This window comes from Rhinolophus hipposideros (genome assembly GCF_964194185.1).
Source record: "Rhinolophus hipposideros genome assembly, chromosome: 2".
NCBI lineage: Eukaryota > Metazoa > Chordata > Mammalia > Chiroptera > Rhinolophidae > Rhinolophus > Rhinolophus hipposideros.
The window spans coordinates 35,645,581-35,672,955 of NC_138048.1; positions in this window are offsets into that span (position 1 = coordinate 35,645,581).

Here is a 27,375-nt window from a genome sequence, read left to right on the forward strand (position 1 = left end):
GCCTCTCGGGGTACTGTGCTGGAACAACAGCGGCTCACATCAAGGTGCTTACATATTATCAATGGCGGCCAGTCAAGACACAAAAGCAAACATTCTCACCAGTCCCACTACATGGTGGTATGTTCCCAAACAGTCAAGCGTCCATTAAATCAGGGATAGAAGGCAATTCCCCATAGTCCATAGTCATTCGCCAGGGATGTCCTGGGGGTGAGGGATGACCTTGACCTCACCCTCATGTCCCACGGAGGACTCAGCATGCATTTCCTCCTGGGACAAGTCCCGCATCCAGGCTGCCTCAGCAAGCACTTCCCAGCCCACAGGGCGGCAACAACCTTCGCTTTCTCCGCTTTCTCCGGCCTCTGCTGGTTGGGGAACCATCCACATCTTTCCACCCCTCCACGGAAATCGAGCTCTCCGGCAGCTGCTCCTCCTGGTCTTCCTCAGACTGAGCTTTCATACGCACAAACTGCTCCACTGACCTTCGGAAAGCTTTGGCCAGCACCGTATCCTGCCGACTACGCCATGTGTCACGCGGGGGACCCTGCTCGCTGCGCCATTTCTCGTGCAGGGACTCAGCTCCCACTCCCCGCCCAAGAACGCAGGACACGGTAAGGCCAAACAGGAACACCCACGGAGCCATAGATAGGGGAGTCAAACCAATATATTCTCGCTGGCGGCTAGGCTGGAGACACAGGAAGCAGGATCTACATAATCTGCCTAACAGCAGTCCGCGCTTGCCAGCCACCATCTTCTTGCTAGCCCCCATTCCCATTCCTGCTAGCGTAGCCACAGCCGTTATATTAGTGGCCAATGGCCTACGGGTTACAGCTGACGGCCAACTAGCCACAGCTGCTGGCATCTGATCACAGTTGATGGCCATTTACTACCCGAGCCAGCACCTTTCTATGTGAGGCCGAGAGCCTGGAAACTGTTTTTTTGGGGTTTTGTCCCCACACCTTGTAATTTTAGCAAGATTCAAAACAAGGCTGAAAAATAACACATGCTCAAAATTAAAATGGAATTCAGAAGACACAACCAAATCTATGTATTTGGAAGCAAATATTCAGTCAGCATTTATTATTAATTAATGTCTCAGGTGTTACATTAGGTGCTAGAGGTACAAGGAGCGAGAAAGAAAGATCCCTGCTCTTTTAAAAAGGCCCATTTAGGCTAAACAAAAAATGTACTGAATTCTGAGTGAGATATTGTGCTAGGCATAGGGCATCTCACAGCCTTGGAGGAACCAGTCTCATTTGTTTAGAAACTTATGTGGACAAGGAAAATTTTCTCCTGGGTCTCTGATGATATCTTTGAAAGTTATCCACACATTTTAAATATATGTGTCATATATAACTTATTTCACCTATTTGAACTATAATCACCTAGTTCACAAAGTACAAAGCATGTGCTCAACAAATCCTGGTTTATGTAAAAGAACTGAATTTCTAAGTTTCAAATAGTTATTCTACTGAACTGCCTATCAAAAATAACAAATTAGTGATTCATGCTCTATGTATATCGTGCTGTAAGTCTTATTAAGTACGTGCTCTGTTTCTTCCTAATACCCAAATTTTTACAACAGCTCTGATCGTTTCTTCTCTTCTATGTTAATACAAGAATTAAGTTATTAGTAGAAGAATGTGAAACCCAGACATTCTGCCCTTTCCCTCCCTGATTTCATTTCTAAATCATGTCTGTTAAATTAGAGCAGAAAGGATAATATTTCAAATTGCTTTATCTTTAGCAATGCTGCTGTGCCCAAACAATAGGTTTTTATCAGATGGCCATGTCAAATAAACAGAGCAAATAATTCCAATAAAAATCATGTTCATTGCAAATACAGAATCTGGTTTCTCCTGGGCAAAGTCTGTGATCTTTAACCTTGCTCGCTCAAGAAATATGAAGACTGTTCTGTTTTCATTTATGTTTCAAACATAATAGGTTAACCTTAAAAATACCAAATAAATACCACAGAAAAGAGCACAACCTAAAATTCATAGAGAAAAATAATTTCAGGTATATTTCTGTAGTTAAAAAAAACGGATGGTAGAGGTTTTAGTTAATAAGTCACTATAGGGATGCTGATCTGATGAGAAGATGAAAGTAAAGGTGATGCAGAAAGAAAACTGCAGCCACACTAAGTATAATTTATAAATGCTGCCAGGGCAGCAAATCACCCTGATGTCTGCCGAAAGTTCTGCTGAAAGGGGGAATCCCTGCTCCAGGAGTTCTGATCCTAAAAAGGTTTTCTAGATATGTTTAGAGAGTAAAGTTTTCTTTTCAAAGGAAGGCTAGATATAATACACTTTCTTATTTTTGTTCTAACTGATAGATGAGCTAGGTCAGCCCTAACCCAGGAAATAGAACTTCTGGTATGGTATTGGAAAGGCATACTATTTATTTGTTCTCATCCTAGCTTATCTGGGTGGCAGCCAATAACTATGTCCATTTTAGTGCCAATTACTTAGGTAACACAGGACCTGAATACTCACTTCCATCCCATTGAAAAAAGAAAAATATGTCACTTACCTTCTTGTGACCATAATAAGGTGGAGGGAGATCATTTTGATCATAAAGCAAACTAAATAGTGGCTATCTCAATACATACATAAAACTCTAAGAGAAGAATGGAAAATAGTGTTTTAAATGAAGGTCAATATAGATTTACCAAACTATCAATTTGGATTTGCAAATTTATTTTCCATATTCCAGTCAGAATCATTCTGTGTCCTTCACAACAAACTTCCCTCAATTTGTAGAAATAGTCAATTAGTACTTCTGATATTTTTACTATTGTGTTCAATGCATATTATGATGAATAGTAGTTTTTAAAATCCGTGAGCCTTATTAAACCTTGTATATTTTATTTTTAATGTAAAAAAAGTATAGCACATTATGTTCCCATATTTTAAAGATAAAGAGGAAACAAAAACTTACATTTTAACATTCAAATGTGTTTAAAAGTAAAATTTGAAATACAGTAGTATAATTATACTGGCGTCTTTTGCAAGTGATAACACATAATTGAATGGCTCCTGTACCAGAAGAAGCACAACTATGGAAAAAGACAAAGAGTCTAATTTATTCTGACTAATCAGGATTGATGTTAATTAAAGAAGAGTGCAAGATAATGACTTCTCATTACTACCTGATAGATGGAAAGAGATTGTTCTTCTTCTAGGTAAAATAGCAATTAAGTAACTTTTGAAAAAGGATTTATTTTCAGAAGACTTTCTTCTATAATTGGTGAAGTATTTACATAAAGATCTTTTTTATGAAATCATCTAGAAAAAAGTGGATTTCATCAAAGGCTGTTTACTCTTTAGTATTTGTCACATTTTGTTGGATACGCACGAGACAAAGACATTATTTGAATAGGTGGTAATCAGAACAAAATTGACTTGCATTATTCTGTGCAATGTTTCACATTAAAGAACACAATATAGTGAAGTGATTGAAGCTCAAGTTCATATTTTAATCCCTTCATCAACCGGCTTTGTAACCTCCACCAAGTGTTTTGACCTTTCTAAAGCTTAATTTTCTCATCTGTACAATTTTAAAAAATAATAGATCCTGTTCCATAGGGCTGTTGTATTAAATAAAATTATCTAGGTAATATCCATTGCACAGAGTCTGGCACATGCAAAGAGATAAATAAATGCCAGCTATTATATTAGTTTTACATTGTATAATCAATCACCACAAATGTATTATCTCACAGTTTCCATGTGTCCTTAGTCTGGACACATGGTGAGCTGGGTCCTCTGCTCAGTATTTCCCCAGAGGAAGTCAAGCTCAGTATTCGCTGGGACTGTAATCTCATCTGGGGCTTAGGACCTTCTTCCAAGCTCATGTGTTGTTGGTAGAATTCAGTCCTTTGTGGTTGTGAGACTGAGGCTCTCAGCAATTAGAAGTTGCACCCCATTCTCTGTCATTTGGCCCCTCCATAACGTGGTGGTTTGTTTCTCCAAAGCCAACAGGAGTACATCTGCTGCTACTTCTCTCTCCCTGACTTCTTCCATCTTCAACTTCTAAATTCTTTCAAAAAGAGCTCATCTCCTTAGGTCAGGTCCTCCCATAGCAATCTCCTTTGGATTAACTTAAAAACAGCTACTAAGGACCTTATTTAAATTTGTTAAATACTTTCCCCTTTGCCATGTATAGCAACTTAACCAAGAGAGTGATATATCATTTTGTTTACAGTTCTCACCTGCATTCAAGGGGAAGTGATTCCTACCAGGGGTATAGTTGTAGGGCCAATCTTAAAATTCAGCCTACCACAGCTGTTTTATTGTTGTTGCTATATTAAATAGGGTGTCTTTCCTTTATAATGAGTCTGAGAACGTGGTTCAGATGTACGTTGACATTTCTTTAAACACCTCCATTTTAAAATATCATTGAGTTCATACATTTGAGACAATAATATTTGAATTTCTTGAGGATTCAGAACCTCATCACAGTTATTTGTCCAACCTGCCTTTTCCAGATATTTACATTATGGTGAAAAAAATAATAGCAGCAGTGGAAAGAACAACAAACACCACAAAATTATAAAATACCCTAATATGGGCTTAGAAGACAATGCTTCTGATGTAATATTGAGTTAAATTACAGAATCATCACAGGAAACTGTAACTGAAAAGTTAGGGAGAAATTTTAGGAAAATAATGATGATTTATACTCCCAGATGACAAGTGATACTCATAGATTGCCAGAGGAAATGATTGCCAACAAAATAATTAGATTATATCACATATATACATACAGACCAAAATAACTGGTGAACAAAAAATTAACACTACTTGTAAAACCAAAGTTAAAAAATGAAAAAGAGAGTAGACAGTTTTGATTTTGAAAGAAACAGAACTTTTCACTATTAACAGGATTACCTTAATCAAAATTAGGTGCATTGGTATACAAAATAATGATTAATTTATTTTATTTATGGAAAAAATATCATAGGAAAAAAAATTGGCCAAGACAAGAAAACAATATTTCTGCAGGACGAGGTAAATGACAGAATTAATTGGAAGAAAATCTATTAAACTGAATGAGAAAAAAATAATCAAATTGCAGGAGCTAACTGAGTTCAGGTTAGAAATTTAGGGAGATATACCCAGGTCAAAAGATACTGTAGAAAAACAGTGCAAACAAGGAGACTGTTAACTGAAAAATAATTTACATGTTTGCTTCTGCAAAATGAAGTGGAATCTAACCAAGTAGAACTCAAGTCTCAATAAGAGTGAACTGCACATTTACCTCTCACAGTGAAATTGTTTACAGGATCTTCATCTCATGGCAATGATTTATGAGGGTATAGCTCATGCAAACAAACTAACCCTAAGTGATGGAACCTGGTCAAACCAGGCTCACCCTGAAGGAAACACTTACTAGTCTTCAGGGGTTTGGTGCAGAAGATAAAGAATGAGATCAGATAAACATGAAATCATAATATGATTCATCTATAAAACAGTTCAATTAAGCTTATATACCTGTGAGATTCCAGATACTAAACGTACTTATAGTTGCTACCATTGATTTAGTCATAGTCAATACAATTGAATCCAATAGTCTAATCACACATTGTTTCGTTGGTTCTTCCTTTGGGTTTGGCTTCCTTAAGGAACTTTGTCCTGGGAAGGACACGAGGACATTCCATTGGTTGTCATTGTAACCAAGCTTGAGACTATCATAATTTCTGTTCCCAATATATGCCAGGCAGAGGTAGGAGTAGAATAGAAAACACTAGGAAAAAAATAGGTAAGAAAAAAGATCCTTCTAAAAATTAGGTATCCTCATTATTTTGGAAAAAACAACAACACACTGGTGAAAATTATTAATGCATTTCTATTACTGTGAAGAAACATGCCCTTCTCCAGAAGATGTCCACGCCCTAACCCCTGGAACCTGTGACTATGTTACATGACAAATGGGAATTTACAGATAGAATTAAGATTAAGGACCTTCCGATGAGGGGGATTCTTTGGCATTATCTGGGTTGTTATATATCTAATCCTATGGGTCCTGGAAAACAGAAATCTTTTTGGATGCAGTCAGAGAAAGAGATGTGATAAAGAAAGAAGAGTCAGAGGGATATAATATTATTGGCTTTGAAGATTAAGAAAGAGAGTCACAGGCAAAAAAATGTATGTGGCCTCTAGAAACTGAGAAAAGGCAAGGAAACTGCTTTTCTCCTTAGGCCCTCCAGAAAAAAACTCAGGCCTTCTACCAATTTTATTTTAGTGTAATGAGACCTGTGTCAAACTTCTAACCTACAAAATTAATCTAGGATAACAAACTTGTGTTGTTTCAGGCACTACCTTTGTGGTAATGTGTTATAAAATTAGCAATATAAAACTACTATAATTACCAATGAAAATTTTATAAACACTACTCAGCTAGAGTGAAAAATAGTTCTTTCAGTAGAGGAACAAAAGATAGTGTGGAAAATAAGGAATCACGAAAGCAAGCCAAATACTACTCCCATCTATCTGCCTGTCCCAACCAATGCCTATTTCAGCATCTCCATGAGGTTACTGCCCTCTCATGACACTATGCTGTAAACCTGAAATGAATATAAAATAATGTTGAATGCCAACTTAACTGAAAACACAATAATTTTTAAAAAGTGGTATGCTAATATACATAATAAAATGCCTAGGCTAAGGAATCCAATAAATCTGGGTTTGAATTCCTACTTTGTCACATAGAAGATTTGTGTACTGAGAAGAGAATTTCAAGAGTCTGATTCTCAGTTTCTTTGTCTTTATGATGAAGATAATTATGTCCAAAGGGTTGTCAAAATGATCAAATGAGTGAATATTTAAATAATAGGCAATACATAGTATATTCTGAATGAATTTTTGCTATTTATTATCATTGTCACTTTTTCTGGGGCGTTACAAACACCACAGAGAAGTTACATGCTTACTCTCAAATTTGCATCGAAACCACAGGGTAAGGACTAAATTTCAAGGCTTCCAGCCTTTAATTTATACATTTTCGCTATTCCTGCAGCTTCCATTGGTCAAAAGATTGTGTGTTATATGACAGAGTTCCTCAAATTATCATTTTAAATGTAAAGAGGCACATAACATTTTGGACACATTTTCATGCTCTTATCAAGGAAAGACTTCAATAGCATTCACAGAATCAGTATTACCAAAAGATTATGGAAAATTATGTCTAAAATACTGTGTTCATTACTGCTGCAAAAAAACACAAATCACCATTATTTATGGATCACAATAAAGTCCACCTGAATGACTACCACTTAAGCTGTATATCTTATCTGGACTATCCCAGGTTGGGTACCTTAGAAGCACAGCATGAAATGGGGATAGTTGTGAAAGTGGTTTATTAAAGGTGGGCTCTAGAGAGAAGAGGGAGGGAGGGAGGCAAGCAGAATAGGGCAGGCGAAGAAAGCTAAGCATAGATACGGTCTGTGCTGGAGACAAGTTTCAGCCTGGTCCCACGAGGAGTTATAGAGCATGAATAGCACCACAGACTTGGGTTCACCTTGAGTCATGGAGGCTCATCTGTGTACTCCTGAGTCAGTTAGTCAAAAAGGGGCACATGGGAGCTATTAGAAATGAGTGTACCAGGATGACGGAATGGGGACAGTCACACGGCATCCGCTACAGAAGATGATCCCAAAAGTCTGGATCAGAACTAGATCTTAAATTACAAGTTTAACTTACAAATCTCTAGAAGAGAACATCAGTTTGAACTGCTTTTATTTTTTTTTTTTCTGGAAGAATACAAATGCATCAGTCTTGAAAAGTCTGGGCTAGCACTGTGGGCAGACCTTTGGAGAAGGAGACGCTTAGAACAAACTAGTACACAATCTAGGAAAATATGCATCACTAATTATGATACGTCAGTCACATGTCTCTCCGAGATGTAACTAGACTTCACAATACTTATCAATCATTACATTCTGGGCAATGTGGGGTTGATTTTTAATTTACCTTTTAGCAAATATGTATACAAAGAGACTTCTAGATCTATTATGCATCAATTTTTATCACTGTCATACTGGATATATATGCAGTAATGAACCAGGTGACCCACACAAAACCTGAGAGGTGGCCCCTTCAATACCACATCAGATTATTCAGTAATATAAAACACAAATGAGCACAATGATAAATGTCAGTATTACTCAAGTATCTCCTTCTTCCTTCTTGGTAAAATAGGTTAAAAGAAAAAAGAGACCCTACCCACAGCACATATATTTATATCTCATTTTGTAAGACACAATGAGCCTGCATTTGATACATACCTTAACTTGTTTCAAAGAAACTGTCATGATTCACTGTTTTGTTTTTGTTTTTATACCTTAAAAATCTTCTTCCAGATTCTCATCAACCTTTAGATTTATAGGAACAAGATGAACTTCTCTTTATCTATGGACATACTTTAAAACGATCTTTTACTATATGTGATTTTGTTTTCTATTGGCTCAAAGAATGAAATTCTCTAAGTAAATTTTGCTATGTGCTAGTTAACCTTATCTAGGGAGAATTACAGAAATATCAAAATAAGTATCTTCACTTATTTTTAAAATCCTTGTTCTTTTTAATAGGTTAGTATTGGTAAATGTCAACTTAGAAAAGAGTCGATTGTAAAATAAATAATAACTAATTTATATTATCACTGTCCATTGAAAATAACTGCATGTTTATTTATGAATTCATAAGCCACAAATATTAACATGCTGACATATACAGTAATGCAAATCTCCACGTTCGATAATCTGTTTCCAGATAGAAACATGTGGCAAATAAACACTACATTTTCTACAGTGCAGCTAGATTCAAAAATAAACGTGAAGAGCAACAGAGGGAGTTGTTGAATAACACCTAGAGCGCAAGACCTGTCCCGGGAGTCCCCCTAATAATCATCTCATCTCATATACTTGTCAAAACCTTAAATGAATGAAGTGTTGGCTCGATAATAAGTGGGATGCACCTAAAGTAATTGAATGTGGTAATAGAAAATTTGTAAAACCTGTCACTGCTTACCATTAGCAGCTTCAAGTCCAACACAGCACAATTAGCTTACAATAGTAAGAGCTGAATCAAGGCCACAGTTAAGGTTGAGCGAGTAATGCACACTCTTCTGTAAATTAAATTAGACTCCAACTAGATGAACAGAATAAAGGTTGCACATGTAAATGGTGTAAGTAAGGTAAAAAAAAAGGATTTATGGTGTGCTAAACCTGTTTCCTGAAGCCAGGTCGGCTAAATAGCTTTCATTACTGTCTTTCAACTCACAGAAAAGTTGTAGATCAGTCCAGAGCCTAAAAATAAAAATCTACTTAACTCTGGCTCCTGGCTTATGATTGATATGTTAAAAATAAATAATCAGATGTGTAACAGTTAATATTAGGTTGGTCCAAAAGTAATTGTGGTTTTGCAATTATTTTCAAACCTTTTAAGCTGCAATTACTTTTGCACCGACCTAATAGGTAATATATATAATATTCTTCCCCTTGCCCCATAAGAGTACTGAAAATTACAAGAGAGGGAGACAAAAACCCCATTGTATCTTAAATTTTAGAGAGGAGGCTTTGAGGGAAGAATACCATCCCCATCATGCCCTCTCATCTGGTTAGTATTTTTAATTAAAAAATATGGTTATCCTCCTGGCAATTTTTTTACTACAGGGTTTATGCAATAGTGGAAAATGATTTGAAACAATTGGTAAGAACATGTTCACTTGCAAGGAAATTAAAGTTATATTGGTCTATACATACACACTCATAAAAAGTTTTAGGTGAAGATGTTTATTTTGGGAGGGATGATTTAGAATTGCCACAAATATGATTGAATAAAACCTAACAAGCAGGTACTTGTGTAACTGCTGTGTTTGGGAGGCTCAGACGTAAGCACAAGACAATAGAGTAAATGTCAGCTATAACGCAGTTACAATACTCTACAAAGTCTGAAAATTCAGTATCTTTTGATCCAGGGGTTATCTAAATTTCAGATTATAGACCTGGAATATACAATCAGACTGTCTGGGACTAAATATTTGATTAGTTTGAAGCTAAACATAAACCTTATAAGTAGACTATAATGTTCATTTTTCGTACCAAGATTATCTCCTCAGTAGCATGGTATCTGAAAAAACCAAATAATTATAATGTTTTCTAGTCAATATGTCATCAGAGCAAAAGATGCTTATGAATATTTTATTTTATTCAGGCTAAGTTAAAAATGGATGGGTCCATCTGAGTTTCTTGAACCCAGACTGCTTACCTCTTTTAGATAACGTATTGGGGAAAAATTAGTATTGACAAATTTTTATTTCCCCTAGCCATCTCTACCACCATTTTATAGATTTAATATATTTCTGTCATTTCAGCTTGTTTTCATCTCAGCTCACACATTATAAGATTTTCAGTGATACCCTTCTATGTTTATCATTTCCTGTTGCCTAATAGCCCTCTTAATCTCAACAGTCATGTCTACAAATCTCAGTACAGAACTGACTGCTTCTGGGAAACCTTCCTGGAGATAGTTAACCTCACCCTCCTGAATTCTTGCTGCTTGCAATAAAAACATGATGGCTCTTCGTAAGAACCTTAGTGTTGTTGTTTTTTCTGATTTGTACTTGAGGTATGTTTTGGGATCTTCAAGTTAGAATTGAGCTGGTAAATCCATGGTCTATTGATTTTTAAAGAAATGTATGACATTGAATTGCCATTTTTACCTATTGGTAAAGAAATTTCTTTTTATTTGAGATTTGGCCCTGAAGAATTTACATTGAAGGTAGAAAATATTCCTGTTACTTTGAAGTTTGATTCAGAACTTATCGTATAGTACTTATATATAATAGCACCTCCTATCTGTTTGTTTGTTGTTTGTTTTTTGAAGAATTTCCCCTGACAGTAGTAAAGATAAAGATATGTTTAAGGGAATACCATCACCTTGGGACCATGAGTCCACATATACTTTTTCTTTCTTCTACGAGCACTTACCCTGTATTCTCATTGGATACTTGTATATGGCTTAAGTTGGTTAGACACTTGTTTCCCTGGGGTTGTTACCCTTCCCTGGCATCCTTATGACACCTACAATATGTTGGGGGTGTAGGGTGACCTTACGTCTAAAGGGGACTTAAGTGGCTGTTGATTATTTTTCTCCTGTATAAAAATAAAATCAGTGCCTACTGTAAAAGCTATTTGGAACTTCCTGAAATACAGATTTAAAAAAAAAATCAAAGATTGTGTATTTGAGTGAACTACTCAAATAATACTTACTAGCTGTACAACTGACTGGGTGAACTAAGTATTATTTGGTGAGTTCCCTGGCCTTACCAGAATTATTCAAAAAGGTTTTAAACATCTAAATAATTGACATTCTCATCATTTAAGTATCTCCTGTGTCTATGACATTATACAATATTCTCTAGGTAGAGAATGCAAAATAAATAGAAGATGGATCCTACATTGGGGAGTTTACAACTTTATCAAGATGGACATGTATGAAATGAAAAGCCAATAAATAAAAACCATATATACATCAGTTCTAGGTGGTATGGTTTAAAGTCAGGCTAAGTCTTAAACAATTACAGAGTACAAATATGGTATGTACCTTCATAAAAGCACATGTGCCTTCATCACATAAAACAAAGACACTTCAGGCCATCACACAGGTCATGATAAATTGTAAAGAGAGGTGCTATAACAGTAAATTCAGGACAGTTTCCCTCAGTGTTTAGCATGGGAAACATACCTATATTATGAGTGAAGCTGCATGAGCTCAAAAAAGACCTTCAGCTCTCAACACTCATACAAAATTGGCCTTTTTTGATCTCATAGCAAGCCAGGGAAAGGTTTGAACAGTTTTAAGTCTGGGCTGAAACAAGAAATAGAAACCACATGGTGGGTAAAACAACCAGAGTTTACTATAAGAAATTATCAAACTATGATAAAAGTATAACTACAACAGATAAGAAAAAGCTGAATGGTACCCTAGGACGGAGACAGAATCCCCAAGAAAGGACAAACTTACAAAGGGACTCTCTCCTCAAGGCTCAGGTTCAAACCTTGGAGAAGGTATGTATGGTTTAGCCCACTGGACAGCGAAAAACTGCAGGGTGTGTCCAGGCTAGAGCTGGTCTAAAAAACTGGGGAGCACAAAGCAGTCCCCTGACTGCAAGTAGGGAGCGGGCAATCAACTCCCAGTACAAGGGCATGCAGAGGGTGGGAACCCTTCAGGACCCATGCCATACTTGTCCCGAGAGACAGCAGCAGCAAGGTGGACCCTCTGAGTCTCAGGGGGACACACTGGTGCCTGCAAAGGGAGTCAGGGCCCTTGTGCCTACAGGGCTTTGGGTGCTGGTTTCCCTGTTGAGGGCCGTAGGAAGGTAATCAGTCCTGGCTGAGACTGGAAGATCTCCGTGGATGCACACGCCCAGGGCCGGTGGCCGTGGCAGAGCTGCACTGGACGTCCTCCCAGCCACACCGCCCACATGCCTTCCAGCACCAAGAAACGATGGCTGAGCCTTTTCTTCCCTCGATGTTCCTCCAGCGCCCTCTACTGAGAAAGGTTACCACTGTGCTCACTTTAAAGGAGACACGTTTAAAGGAACCAAACCTATTAATTATCACAGGGCTTATACTGAAGGAGGAATTGGGAGCTGAGTGGCAGTAAACTGATAACTGGCACAATGACCAATGATATTGCACACTTTTTCGTGTGATTTTGTATATCACTTTTTTGTGAAGTGCCTATTCAAACCTTTTTCTTTTTCTGAAGAAACCCACTCTTAGCATCTTGATGTTGCTTCAGTTTTATCTGGATACAAGAATAGCTACAAAAGAGAAGCACACCACATGCGTTCCTCTGCATTCTGTTACATGGTTTTGATTTTTACAAAGAACTGGTTCAATAGAACCTCATATCTAATCTCTATAAGAAAGCATTGCTTACTGTGAAAATATTGTTGGTTCTTAATACTCTTAAGAGAAGGTTCTTAATATTATGTATAAAAAAAGGTATAGATAAACGTTAAGAAAGCAGCATACCATGGGTGGGAGAACCGACTTTGGAATCAGACCACAGAAGCTGCTGAAATGCAGCTTCTCCACTGACTGTGTGATTTTAGGTAATATGCTTAAGATCACTGTGCCTCAGTTCCCTCACCTGCAAAATAGGGGTAATAATAAATAGCGTGTTAAATAGGGTGTAATCATTATACCTCATAGGTAAGAACTAAGTGAGTTAATATCTATAAAGTGCTTAGAATAGTTTTTGATACATAGGAAGTCCCAATAGTGTTTAAATATGTATACTTTATATTTATATGCTTATTTATAATATTATTATGCTATTAATGATATATTGGTATACAATATGTTAGCATATAAGTAGATTATATACATATATATCGCCAAAAATATGTATACACATTTTAAGAAAGGAAAACTGTATTAAAATTGTAATATTCAATATATACTGATAACAAAAGTAGCATACAAGTCATGTTTGACTTCTGCAATTGCAAGACGTGCTCAAAGTGGTGACCATCAGCATCCAGACACTTCTGATTACAGTAAACTCCTGTTTGATCAATGTTGACCAAAGTGTCCACCTGTATACATTTTTTGACACCCTCTGTATATATCGGAGATGCCAAAAAAAGTATACACTGGACTTGTATTCATCTTTGTTAATGGTATTACAATTTTAATATAGTTTTTTTCCTTCCTTAAAATGTGTATACATTTTATTGGAGATATAGATATATATTACATTTTATATATTTATAAAATGTAATGTATATATATATGTAACATATATGTATATATATGTAATATGTATATATATATGTAATATATATATATATATACATATATATATATATATTAAATTTAGGTTAGCTAGTGATAATACTAATGTTTGTTAGGCACTTTGCATGTACCAGGCACGGTGGCTAACAACTTTGCATATACTATCTTATTGAATTGTCAAAACACAAATACAGACATGGTGAGGAAACAGTCTTCAATATGAGTAGGTGAATCAGTTTTCAGTCAAAGTAGTGGATTCAATTGTAAAATCCACTCCACACCCCCACCTCACCTTCACCCCAGCCAACTTCACCAAGCAAATGAAAATTATAGATAAAGTATAACTGTATAAAAGAGGGGAAAATCTCCATAAGTGAGAAACAAAGAGATAACAAAGTTACAGAGGTGAACAGAACTGAAGCTGAAAGGAACATGGGGTGATTAAAGCTAAAGCACCCTTGTAGGACTAGATCTTAACGCCTTCATTACATCAGGAGATAAACCTTCAGACCTGTAAATAGTGGAGAGTTGAAGGTAAGATCTCTGCATAAACCCAGGAACCACAACGGGCTATCTATCCATCCATATAATAGAGATGAGGCAGCTCCACTCACTGGCTATAGAAAATGGCAAAGAAGCTAAGCTGTTCACCAGGGGTTGTGGTTGAAATAAAAAGTGTTGTGCAAGAATTCAAGCCCCAACCCTACACCATCTATTGATATTGGATCTGAAATTAGACTACTTGGATGGAAATCCCATGACTTAAAATGAGTAAAATGCATATTTCCCAGCAGAGGAAAATAAAACTTCTCCTCAGGAATGTCTCCACAACCCAGAGCAGGTTGCATAATCATGGAAGAAGGCATGCTAAACTTATACTCACAAGAAAAGTCACAAACTTCACAAGGAAAGAAATCACTATGAAAGCCAACAGAAATAACCACTTGGGGAACTCAGACTTTAAGAAATGCAATAATGGAATAAAATTTAAAATACATTTACACAAGTATATTAAACTAATCAGAGACATAGAAAGAAAGGATTAAATTCATAAGGCAACAATGGGACATTATGGGGGGTTAAAACTAAGCTAAACTAAAAACAAGCAAACAAAAACAAACAAACTAAGGCAGATCTGAAAGCTGAGATGATTTACCCAAGGTCCCACAAGATGTAAAGAATAGATTCAGCATTTGAACTCTGACAATCTAACTTAACTTCTATGCTATCCTGTCTCTCAAAACAGCATGAGAGTTTATATGATAATTACAAACCACAAATACCAACAATATTCTCATATTTTCCATGAGAAATGAAATTGTGGATAATTTTTATGTTGTTCTTTATTTTCCAAGTTTTAAAAATTAACCCATGTTATTATTAAATCAGTGGGGGGAAAAAGCATTTTTTCTTTGTCATAGCAATCATTTAAGATCAAAATCACAGTTTCTCTTAATCTTGACCAGTACACCATTTTGGGCAATAACAAAATGTGCCCAAGAATACAACCTTACTCTCAGCCCAGTTATCAGAAAATTTTTTGACTTGTGTAAACTCATATTTTTAGAATTTGTATTTCACTTATTCCTCTAGGTAGACAAAATTACATATTGGGCAAGACTCTCACAGAACCAGTCTCTTATATGATCACTTTTATAGAAATGAACTTTAGAATTTTTTTATCAAGCTTGTATCAAGAGACATAAGAAAGTAGTCTTACAAAATATATTTCTGCATTTAATTCAAGGTCCAGTTCATAATATTGCCTACAAGATTGTACATTGTGACTGTGTGTGCGCGTGTGTGTTTGAACTTCTTCCGTATTTAAATACTCTGTGTTTCTCCAAAGCAAGTTATCTTGTTTGCGGTTTCTATTCCCAGATAGTGGGGATCTTGTAACTGATCATTTTTCCATTTTTGAGCTAATTACTCAAAGTCAAATTGGGTTGCTCTTTCAGTAACATTGTATGCTTTATGGCATGGTTTCTATATGCCACCAGATTCATAGCATTTTCTCATTCGTATTTTTTTCATTTCAAATTTCTTTCTTTATTTGTATTTGCTTATTGTATTGTATTCTTATAACTTATATAAAATCCCTTTTTGCAAAAAAAATCAAGGTGTGTGTGTGTGTGTGTGTGTGTGTGTGTGTGGTATTAAACTTCACCAGCCTGTATTTTCCTTGATTATATTTTTTTCCTTAAACTATTTATTACACCTATCTAAAATAGTGCTGATTTGCTCATGGAATAACTACTTCATTTTCACCACATCTGAGGTTAAATTTCAAAGATCAAAAGATTTACTGACCCCAAAGATCATCTGAGCCATTCTTTATCTCTATAGAGGATTATACCTGAATTATTATAGATCTATGGTCATTTATTTGATTTAAATTTATGCTTTGATAGGTGAAGAATATTGTATACTTAGTTTTGCAAATGGACATTTATCTAGGGTTAGTAATGTCAAAGAAAATTTGCACCTGGTGGAATTAAACAGACAAAGAAGACAATTTGAGACTATTGCAATAGGGCTCAAGACTACTGCAATAAGGGAAGAGACTAACTCAACTCCTCTGGAACAAAAGGCAGGAGGGTTTGTAAGTGCTTGAGTGAGCTGGTGGAAAAGTACTGGAGGACATTAGTGGAGAGATTGGTCAATATGATTAGACCATCCGTGTTTACTAATGGGCACCTATCAGAGTTAGGGTCCTACCCTCCCCGAGAGATGAGGGCTTAGGGGTGCCATCTTTCTTGGCGATGACATTTCAAAGGGATGGCTCCCACATCCTTGAGAAAGTCATTCCTCCGCTGTAACACTGGCAAGAGACTGGGAGAAGATCTATATGTCAAAGGGACAGAGAAAGTATGTATAATTACAAGTTCCCAAAAGTAAATGCTCTAAGAAAAGGGAGGTCAGGGGCCTATAGTTAGCAAAGAATCTGTCTAAAGTTTAGTCCAGCTGAGGAAAACATTAGGCTGTCTTGGTCAGTAGCCAATCTATAGGTAGAAAAAACTGTATAGTTTCACTATATATTTAGAGCGATAGAAGGAAGTAGCTTGGACTTTTTAAAGATGTATTTTACTATATTTAAACCATTTATTTTAATGGTAGTACAGTATTGTACACAAGTGGTATTACCCCATCTTTCCCTGTATGTGTCCTGTGCTCTTCCTTAGTGATTGTCTCCTCCTCCTGTCACTGCTGAGATTTTGTGGGACCATCCTCAGTCATCACGGCTCACATTTCATCTCGGGTAGCCACTATGCCTTGGAGCTTCATTTGCTAAAGGCACCTAAATTGACAGTTTCATACCTGTGACACTCGGCATATACTCTATGGGGTTGTTGTGAGAAATGATTAAGATAATGTATGTGAAAGCACACTGCACAGTCCCTGGAAAATAGTGAGCAGTTAAGAGTTGCTTTTTCAATAACTCAATTTTTTATGCATTCATTTCACCTCTTCTTACTAGTCCTGACACTCTCCTTTTTCTTCTTTGTTCCAGGCTTCAGCTTCTTTGTCTCTGACCCTTATTTGTGGGAATGTACCAGGCCTGCTAACAACAGCATGCCCACTTCTGGGTCCATCATCCCTGTAGTAACAATGCCTTCCCTCTCTACATCTGCTCCTTGTCCCACGCCCTCACGCGTGCACATACAGTTCTGGTTATCTCCTACAACTTTTTATACTACATAGTAATGGGGGGCACAAGACAGACCAGCCCCTTGGGCTACAAGAAAGGAATCATCCCTGGCATATATGTCTGTTAACACTGTATTTCCCTGAAAATAAGACCTAACCAGACAATCAGTTCTAATGCGTCTGTTGGAGCAAAAATTCATATAAGACCCGGTCTTATTTTACTATAATTTTACTATTCTAATTTTATAATTTTATGCTTTTTCCGGTCTTATACTAAAACAAGACTGGGTCTTACATGAATTTTTGCTCCAACAGACGCATTAGAGGTAATTGTCCAGCTAGGTCTTATTTTCGCGGAACCACGGTAGATGTGCAGACTGATCCCTGGCACATTCTACACCTGAACACTCACAAAAATGAGAAATACTCACCTACCTGCTATTATGATTCTGACAAAGTGAAGAGAAGGAAAGTCAAAGGTAGGACAGGAAAAATGATAGAAAATTGACAAGGTCAGGAAAGGTATAAATGAAAACAAATAGAGAAGTAGAGTGAGAGTAAGTTTTAAAATTAAAAGAAGCTGAAAGCTTTTGTTTTTGTTTTGTTTTCAAGAACTTGAAGACTGGAAAGCTGCAGCTTGAAACAGCAGAGAAGAGAGTATTGCGTGCGGGTTGCCTTGGCGAAGATTGGAGAGTGAACATATTGATGGGAAAATACTACGAAGTTCTTCACCATGAAGTCTAAATTCTTCATTCTTTTTCATTTTCTTCAGGTTAGTTTAAATCATTGCTTTTCCTGCTTCTACACACACCCTAATGGCAAAATAACTCAATCCTTGCTTTATTGATAAACATGAAGCCATTGAGAATATTTTTATCTTTTCTAAATTCCTTCTCACTGTTTTCTGTTCATCTACCCAATTCTCTTCAACTAATCTCCCATTTCAGATGAGTATCAGACCCAATTATTTCAGAGGCCATGCCTTTAAACCTTCTTCATCCTTTATTCTTTTTCTTTATATTCAATTTTCTGTCTCCATAATTAGCATCCTGTATGGGCCCTGCATGTGTTCAGCAGAATAAAGAATATTTGTAAGTCTGTTATATATAGCAGCTCTATTATAAATATTTGAGAAACTATTACTATTTTCTTGCATATGTACTACGAAAAATTCAATATATAAAAGAAAAATGATGGAATAAAAGGAATAAATGCTAAGTACGAGGGAACATTGTAACATATCTTGTGCTCATTCTGCCATGACAATAACTCATGAATGCTTTATAATGAAGGATGAACTGAATAATGGCTCAAATAAAATTTTAATTTTATTTCATTTTAAGTCTATTGAGTGGCTATTATGTCTAGTCCTTTAAAAGGATAAAATAGTGCTTTCCATTATTCACAAAAGAATTACATTTGTGTGTATGTATTGTGAGACTATTCTATAGATCTCTTCTGTGACACTCGAGGAGTTTTGAATATAGTCAATATAAAATGGGACTTTGAATGTTGATGAAGTCACAAAACAATAAGCAGGGATGGTTCAGGAAGAGTATTCATTACTGAGAGACATTGGAAATGTGTTTATGGAAGAATTGATCACAGAGTCAAAACTGGCATTTTTCAGTAGAATTGGTACATTTCTCCCATTAAGCTTGTAATGACTCGGATCTAAAGCATATTTAATTCATGGATCACTGCTGCAATATTGTGTCAACAGGTACTTAAAGAGCCTTCAATGTATGGATCACTGCAGTGATAGACTGTAATGGCCCCTCATCTATCAAGTTAATGCATATTATCATTGCACACTAATACATGGGGTTATTGATAAGACATTCCACAGTCCATGCTTTATAAGAAATAACTGACAAACCCTTAACATTATCAGTAGTAGAATTAACAAAAACCAGAACTTGTTGCTAAGACTTTTTAGGAAAAACATAATCTTAGATGATCATTTTATTTTAACAGAGTTATTCCTCATCCTATTACAAGGCGTATTCAGATCTTCTATATTTTCTGGCCATTTATGTGGGTAATTTTCTTAGACTTTTTTAATAGGAAAAAAGTTATTGATTTGATGCTGAACTGAATAACTAAGAAATAGGAGATCTGATAAATAAGACAACTCCAAGAGGACTAAAGGTGGTAAACTAAGTTTGATACCCATTTCCTTTCTCTAAGCAATGGCAAGACATACTATACTTTACATATAGTCAAGTGTTTCTGATGGCATATTATGATTATTGATATACTGAGCACCCTCCTTTTTACAAGAAAATCAAAGATTCTATTTGACCATTTATGTGAAGTATTTTAATTCTCCACAGAATAAGTTCAGACTGTAATCAGTTGGCAATTATTCAAAAAAATTTACATAATTTAAAATGACAACCAATAATAGTTATAAAGAAAAATATGTACAAGACAATGTATAAAAATCACTCTTCTCATTTGTTTTCACTTCTATCTCACCCAATCCTGTTTATAAGACAAAAATCTAATGACTTAAAAGAACTGATACATCTTTACAATGGATTATTATTACTCAGTGATCAAAAAGGAACAAACAACTGATTCACACAATAGCATGCATGGATCTAAAATGTATTTAAGTCAAAGAAGTCAGATACAAAGGCTACATATTGTATGAATCTCTTTATGTGACATTCTGGAAAAGGCAAGACTACGAGGATGGAAATCAGCTTAATGGAGACTGGAGGTAGGAAGAGGAGTTGGGACAAAGGAGAGATGTGATAAAAATTTTGAGTAATGGAACAATCTGTACATTTTTGTGGTGGTGCAAACATGACTATGCATTTGCCAAAAACCACTGAGCTGTTCAAAAAGAGTAATAAATAAAATTGGTATGTAGTATTTAAACGAGTGCTCAATGGTAACATCACCAGTAACAAGATATATCTATGTCATTTATCCCTGATATAATGTGCTGAGAATTGGTATTGTTACTAAAAATCCATAACTTCAATCGAAACATGAGAAAACATCAGCTAAATCAAAATCAAAGTATATACTATAAAATACTGACTAGTACTCTTAAAAGTATCAAGGTAATGAAAGGCAAGAAAAATCGGAGGATCACAGATTGGAGGAGCCTAAGAAGACACGACAACTAAATGCAAAGTTGGATCTATATAGGACCCTGTAACAAAATACAAACATTAGTGGATAAATGGTGAAACCCAAGTAAACTCTGTAGATTAGTGATTAGTATTGTACCAATGTTAGTTTCCTAGTTTTGATCATTTTACTATGGTTACATAAGATGTTAACATTATTGGAAGAAACTGTGAAGAATATACAGGAACTCTGTGTACTATCTTTGTAACTCTTCTGTAAAGTCTAAAATTATTCAAAGATAAATGGTTTTTAAAATCTAATGAAAGTGCATGCCTCATTATAGGGGCTATATTCATGTGTGCATCAAATATGCACAAGGCCAGGAGAAAGCCAACAGTCACAGAAACGTGACATTGATTTCATATAATTGAAAAAAAAAAAGAAATCTAATGTGATTTGGATTAAATGCTGTTTAAATCCATATCTTCTCATAATGTTTCAGAATTATATCCCATTTTCTGCTTTATGTTTCTAAAAGCAACCAGAGAAATTAACTGTAGTAATTTATTGCTATTGTTTTAATCTCAGCATTATCAGATTATTGGCCTTTTGATATATATATAAATCACAATGCACAATTGACCCTCCTCAAATTATTCATTTCAAGGTCTATTCCATGACTCCATTCCTGAAGAGAATCATGTGTTCACAGAGTATGTGAAATACAGCAGAGTTCAGAGAAATTGACTGAGAAGTTGTCAAACGAGTTCAAAGGTTCTCTAAGATGTTTGACAACTGCCTAGGAGACAAGAAGGAAGTCCTGTGAGTGTTGTTACTCATTGCTGCTACTTAACAGTTATTTTTTGCTCAAATGTGTATTACTGTTTTAACAAGGTTCATTGTGAGGAAAAAGTCATAGCTTAAACATGAGTGTTACTTAAAGTCATTAGGCTTTTGCCAAAATTCCAGTCAATACAGATGGATCACAGGAGAGAAAATAGATCAAAAAAACAAAGTAAGATTTAATTTCCTCATATATGGATAAGAACTGGAATAGCAAGTCCTTGTATTGGAATGAGAACAGCGCTATGGACAAATGACTCAAAACAGCAAGCAAATTATTGTATTATAATAATATTCAGGAATATTTTTAGGAGAAAACATTTGGATTTATAAAAATAGACCATGATTGATGTAAACAAACGACTTGATTATCTACGCAATCACAAAGACAATCCTGGAATCCCAGTTTAGTCATAAGCTATTTCTATCTGCTGCGACCTAGAGAAATTTACTCCTTCTGTCTAAGCTCAGGTTTTTCATCCCTCAACTATAAGCTCCATTAGGGCCTGCATTTTTGTCTCTTTTGTTCCGTGTTATTTTCCTAGCACCTAGAGAAGTTCCTGGATTATAGTCAACACGCAGACAGAATTTGTAAAATAGTAGTATAGTATCTGGTAAATAGTAGATGTTTAATACTTGCTCATTGCTAACTATAACGATGGTGGTGTCATGATTTGGGGCATAATTTTAAAACAAAATATTCAAACAGTGCTATCAGTTACACTGATGTTTAAATGAATCTCTGCGAGTTGCTGCTAGGTAAAGAGTAGTGCCTTTTAATTAATTATAGGCAAAAAAAAGTCATCTCTACTTGGACATGGAAGGTTACAAGAAATGAATTGCAAATATTTTACCCTCACTATTGATTTTAAACTCATTATCAGAATAATTTACCATTCTAACATTTGTATAGACTAAGAAAATAGGGGGGCTGTAGAGCTATATAACATGATAAGTATGAATTTAAAACCTCATATTACATCAAAATATTATATTATTGATCACTGTCTAGATTCTCTTTTCGAGACTCAGAAAAATAGTTACTGTTCTCCAAATTTTTTATTAGGCATTTGATTTGGGGTGGCTTGTCATCTCTGCCTGCTCAAGTTTTATTCTAAGTAGTTTGCAGGGTTTCAGTTTTAAAGATGGGAGAGTTTAACTGTGTGGGGCAGCAGACTATCTTCCCCCAAAATATGCCACTTTGGCAGAAAAATTATTTTGAGCTAAAAGCAACCAAGAAAAGCAGAAGAAAAGCTCTCTGTCCTCCCTCTATTTGCATAAAAGCAGGACAGAAATTTGCAAAGGTGTTCCCCTCCTCTCTCTACCAGGAAAGACAGAGGTTAATCACCTGAAACAACTTTCAACACTTATCAGTCCATTGTTGGCACCAGAGGAATCCACACAATGAACTTGAACATCACCAAGTAGGCCTCGTCTTCTATTCATTTCTCCATATAGTTTATATTTGCTTTCCGACAAGTTGTCCCTCCTAGACACTAGGTCTTTTTCTTTTGTTTTGCCACTTCTCTGAAAACAGACTGTTCTGGCCTGAGATGCTGTAGAAGCCCAAATGCTAACCACCCCTCTAGGCTACTCATTTCTGAATAGTCCCACATGTATGCACATGCTAACAAACTTTTGCTTTTCTCTCATTAACCTGTCTTTTATCAGTCTAATTTACAGGGCCCCAGCTGGAGAACCTAGGAAGGTAATAGGAAAATAATTATTTCCTCTCCTACAACTGCTTTAGGAATCAAAGCCTCCAAACTGCTTGGATCTTCTCCCTGGGAGTTGTCTGCTTGGTGCTTCTAAGGCTCCTGTGTACCGACACCATCACTGCAGGTGAGGACTTCTTCTCTTGGCATACTGCCCTTATAAAATAGATCCTTGAAAGCCACTGTGGGGATTAAGAATGAGTCACCCCAAGATGTGCTTCTGTGGTATGCAGATGACTTGGAGCTAAAGGCAATTTTAGCATCAGGCTCAAGAAAAACTTCTGTCCATCCCTTAACTACCTAAAAGGGTATAAGTTAGGAGCCTTGCCTATAACAAGAGATTATCAGAGATAACTTCTTTTGATCTATCTGTAGGGCAGGGCAAACTATTGTTCTTCTTGTCATCCTGCAATGACCCTTTGAGCCCCAAAGTGTGTTACCTCATCCCTTGTAAGACAGGTTAGTTAGTTAGTATGACATCAGGCAGTCAGGAATTCCCTGGTGGGCTGAGCAAAAAAACGAAACACTGACCAAAACCAAACACTGGCCATTTTTTTTTTAAGTTTTCAAATAACACACTCTTCACAAAACAGAAACATCAATCATGCCCCAAGGCAGCAAAGACATTTCCAAGGACACTTTGAAAAGCCTTCCCCAGGCTAAATGACAGAAAGAATTCAATAAACACTTTAACAGTAAACACCACCACTCCAGCATTCCCCCTTCCAGGTAGAAATAAAAGTATATAAACACAAGTTCTTCCTTAGCTAGTGGGCTTCCCAGTTTCGGGTACCCCCTCCTGCTCGGGATCTGCAACCTTTCTCCTGCCTCTAATAAACTATCTTCCTTTACAACTTTTTGCTTCTCCCTGGTCCGTGTGTCCATTCTCTGGCTTCATGAGACAGGATCCCGGCTCACACTCAGAAATTGCCGGCAAATCCTACATCACTAGCTCAGGATGTCTTATATACCTCAATCCCCCTTTCTATTAATATCTCTGAACCTCTCCTGTGGGGAGAGGGAGGAGGGGGGTCTCTGACTTTCTCATGTATGCAGAGTTCCCATACATATGTATGTATTCAATTTGGTTATTTTCTTTTGCTAATCTGTCTCATATCTATTAGATTATTAAACCAGCCAGAAGAACTTTGAAGGTAGAGGAAAGTTTGTTCCTTCCCCACACCACCAAACAGTTCAGGACTAGGTTTCTTCCCCCTGATAATAGTTGACCTTTGAACAATGTGGGACTTAGAGGCGCTGACCTCAGTGCAGCCTGTGTTTTAACGTAAGTTGCTCTTCCGTGTTGCCATCCACAAATCAAAACTACACAATGAACTACTGTTTGACCTTGCATTATGTAAACCAACTAAGGGACCACAAACAGTAGCGAGTTTGCCCCCAAGATAAGTTGTTGGCTAAATAAACATCTAAAATTGCCTGAGATTATCACTCCCAATGACAGTCTGACACTTGTGCTCCTAGAACAGACTACTAAACTATCTTCTGTTTCCAGAACTTGGCCTTTTCTAAAAGTCTCTATTTATAGCTTGCTTGTAACGTTTTTTTCCCTTACGACAGTCTATACAGAGGAACACTGGCAAATCCAATCTGTTAAGAAAGCTGTGCTATACTACTGCCCCCGCCATATAACTCTTATTCCATCCTTTCTATTGAATACTCTGAAGTATACAGCATTCTATAGAGGTAAACTTATCCTCAATCTCTGAATCCTGAAAATGATTTATTATTGTGTATTAGGCATCAGATAGATTATAAAAGCATATGCCACCATTGAAACTTTTTGTTGTTCTTTTCCATGTATATTTGCATTTAGAAGAGTGAGAAATTCCTTTTTCTATCAATCTTTAACTATTTGTTTAAGTTCCAAAAATTTAGGAGATGTGGAAAACATTAAATGAGATAAAGATATTTCAACATGAGTGGATATAAAATTTGCAAAGGTAACAGCAAGCCATAGTAAGTTATTTAGAAATTCATTAATTCACTCTTTGAATGCTTAGATTAATTGCATCAAAATTAGTGTTTGCCTCTGGAACAACTAGGTGGTGATAAATTTATTAAATGTCTTTTATCCTGACAAATGCTAAATTGCAAAATGTTGCTTTGTTGATGGTAAATATATGCAAACTAATTCAAACTTTACTTTGAAAGTCTTCAACTTTATTCATCACTAAAATTGCCTGTCAGCCCCAGAAGAGACAGTGAGGTAATTTGTTAATAGCTGGTTCGAAGCGGAGTCCAGGGAGATGTGATGAGCCCAGCTGAAGGCAGTGGGGATTTCCTACATGCACCTCCACAAGTTAATGTTTATCTTTCATGATCTCCTAAATTATATCTTGCCTCCTAATCAGCTAGATTTGAAATATTCTGTCTTTTAATACAGACAAGGACCAATGTATTAATTCTCCCACCTTAAATTTGCAAACCAAACATATCTTAGTAGAGATAAAGGACATGTGCTATTAAATCAATTGTTATATAACAGAATCCAAAAAAACTGTTGTCTTTGAATAAGTTAGAGAGGCTGTGCTATGAACACGTTTTGTAGGCTCAATAAACAATATGTCTCACATTTAATAGTAATGCCTAACATTTATTGAGTACTTACTCTGTTCCAAGCAATTTACATGTATTAATTCACTTAATGCTTGAAGCAGCCTTACAATATAGGTATCAGTAATATGCTAATTTTGCACATAAGAAAATTGAGGCATGGAAATATTGGGTGGCTTACCCAAGGTCACATAACTCATAAGTGTCAGAGCTATACCCATATTTAAACTCAGCCAGAACAGTTCCACAGCTTGCATTCTTAATGTTAGACTGCCTTTCTTCTAGTAACAAGTATTTTTCCAATATATGTAGATGTTGCTATAACTAATAAAGTACAGACACTAGAAAAGCAGATACTAATTCTTAGAAGCCAATTGATACCAGCAGTATGACTACTTTTATGCTGTGGTTTCTTAAAGTTAGTTTGGTCTTCAAAATGAAGTTTGGATCCTTATAAGTGTGGAAAATGTGGGCCTAGCACAATTCATCATATTCAGTGAGCCTCGCCTTCACCTTACCGGAATAACCTGAAACGGAGTTTTCTAGGAATAGCCTATCCTACAGGCTCTGGTTATCACTGGAAGAATGAGTGAAAATCACCTGGGCTGGGAGCAGGGACAATATAAATGAGTGAGCTCCCAGAAGAAGCAGCGGCTACAGATTCCTGGCAGGACCATGAAGAGAGAAGCAGAGTCAGGGTAGATTCATCACCAGAGCAGGGATCCACATGGAAGCTGTTACAGAGAAACAACAGCCCCAAAATGGAGTTACTTGTGCTAAGCCCCACTAAGACTTACCCCCTAACCTAACTGCAGTTTTAGCCTCTCCCAGGAGTGGAATTTTAAACCAATCAACTTAGACTTTCCTGGTCAGCATGAATAAGGTAATATGCCTTCCTCTAAGGGAAAGTAACCTTGCCTGAAATAACCCACTCTTTTAACTTCCTTGTCATATCCTCCTTTTGCCTATAAAAACCTTCCATTTTGTACAACTCCTCAGAACACCTCTCTATTAACTAGATGGGGTGTTGCCCGATTCATGAATCATTCAATATTGCCAATTAGATCTTTAAATTTAGTCGGTTGAATTTTGGTTCTTTAGCAGTTGAGGAGTGAAGACCTTTTGCCCACAGCTGCTTACAAAAGCCTTGAATTCTTCAGCAGAGATACTGCACTTGTATTGTTAAAGTTACAGCATACTTACATGGGGGTTGTGGCAGTGATGAAACCCAGTCACTATAATAATCACACAACTATAATTTATTACTTTCAATATACCTGACAATTCTTGGAAGACATTTCTTTCAGGGGTAAATAATAGCTGGGACAATTTTCTTATTCCCTTGAGTTTTTTATTTCTACTTACTATATTTCCTTTCTATTTTTCAGAAACATGATGAAGACAATTAAATGGAAAAACAGTTGTGTATGTGAAAACAAAGGTAAAGATTCTCATACAATAAATACAAAAACATGGTGGCTTTGAATTCTGACTTGGAGTATTCAGGACATGATTTTAATCACATCTTAGGTTTATAGACGCTTGCATAATATTTCCATAATGTATGTTTAACATTGTAGAAAGAAGTGTTTGCTACCAAGCCATCAGGAAGAGTTTTCTAAACAAGAAATAGCCACCATGACAAGCACTGTTCACATTCTATTTCAACCCTAGGACAGCATACTGGAATTGATGCCAGGTTCT